This window comes from Octopus bimaculoides, chromosome 11 (genome assembly GCF_001194135.2).
Source record: "Octopus bimaculoides isolate UCB-OBI-ISO-001 chromosome 11, ASM119413v2, whole genome shotgun sequence".
NCBI classification, from domain to species: domain Eukaryota; kingdom Metazoa; phylum Mollusca; class Cephalopoda; order Octopoda; family Octopodidae; genus Octopus; species Octopus bimaculoides.
The window spans coordinates 78,760,830-78,762,722 of NC_068991.1; positions in this window are offsets into that span (position 1 = coordinate 78,760,830).

Consider the following 1,893-nt stretch of genomic DNA (forward strand, 5'->3'; position numbering starts at 1 on the left):
CCTGAGGAAAGAACTTCCTTGTTGGTCTTGTATTGTCATCGATGTTTCTGCAACTTTATGATTTTTCTTGGTAAAGACTTTGGCCCATTTTTACCTATTGAAAGAAACGTCCACAATAGCCTGATCTGTATCCTTTGACCTGATTGGCATGAGACGCCCGGCCCCAGCAGGTGTTTGCGATTTGCTAGCATAGTTCTCAGTGTTGTTGAGGTACTTACACCATCTTGTGGTAAAAAATGTTGTTTGATCACAAATCCTAGTTTTTCCAGATTACCATTCATATATGTATTGGCATAACCAAACATATCAACGATTCCTAACATAAATTGAAAACCAGGGTAGAAAAACTGAAGCAATTTTCTATGAATATTTCTCTTCTTTCGTAACATTTTCATTGCTTTGCACATCTAGAATCATATTCACCAAAGCAAACTTTCATTTTAAAGAACCTAAAGTGTTATTTAAAGAAATTTGTCTACTATTTAAGGAGGTCTGGCGATTCATGACGAATCGCTAAAAAGAGATGAAAGCTCTGAAAATATAATTTTGATCCAAAATACTGACACCACTTCCAAAAATCTATCCATACGTATGTATGTATGTATGTATGTATGTATGTATGTATGTATGTATGTATGTATGGTAAGGGTCTTCCTATGACACTGACATGCAGTGTCTGTGCAAGACCGTGCCTCAGTAAAACTGGACTCATGAGTCATCTTCGTAGTCATAAACCAAGACCGATGATTGACCACCAGGCCACTGGTGATGATGCTACACACCATACTAATCCTGTCTGTCAGGCATGTGGAAGGGAGTGTGATTCAGCAGGAGGACTTCAACGACACGCAAAGGTACATGGAGCCCAATTACAACAACAGCCAGCTATTGCCAGTAAAGGTTTTGAATGCCAACTCTGTGCAAGACATTGTAGATCTTTGGCTGGGCTAAAAAGTCACATTCGATCACAGCACCGTTAAGGTAAGCTTCGTGCAATGGCCATACTCGATAACGAGCCATCATGTATGTATGTATGTACGTATGTATGTATGCATGTCTGTGTGTGTATGTATGAATGTATGTATGCAAATAAGTAGGGAGCTATGCATGCATGTATATATGGACGCTTGTGATGTATTCATGAATAAATGTATGTATGTTTATATATAATTTATCAATGTACGAATGCATGCGCTCATGTATGTAATCATGTATGCATGTATGTATCCATATCTATATGTATATATATATGTATATATGTATGAAGGTAGTTATATATGTATGAATATATGGATGTATACGTGTATGACTGTATTTATGTCCGAATATATGTATTCGTTTACACACATGTGTATGTATTACACTCATGTATGTATGTATATATGAGTCGATAAATGTACGCATGGCTGGATGAATATATATAGTTGAATAGAATCAAGGTGAAAATTTTCTGTTTTTATTTAATTTCAATCTATAAAATACGAAATCGAACCTGGCCTGATTCCAATTCATTATCGAATAATGCTTAAATAGATAAACAGAAACAGGCTGATCTTTCCTTGTAGAGTCCGAAGAAGAAATTGGAAACTACCTGTTTGCGTCCTTATCGACATAATAATATTGTCTTTTAATCCATCAAGTTATTCTGAGACTGTTTATTTTACCAATGTGAACAAAGCTGAATCGAAAACCCATGCGTCTACTAATTAAGGTTATTTCATTAAGATCGTTCATTATCAGCTTTCACACATCCATGTACACTTATACAGTGCAGTAAGTATCTATAAGTTATGTACTCATTAATAAATATATGAAGTGCATGCAATTACATAAATATAGAGATATTGTCTTTGCATATGGCTCTCTCTCTCTCTCTCTCTCTCTCTCTCTCTC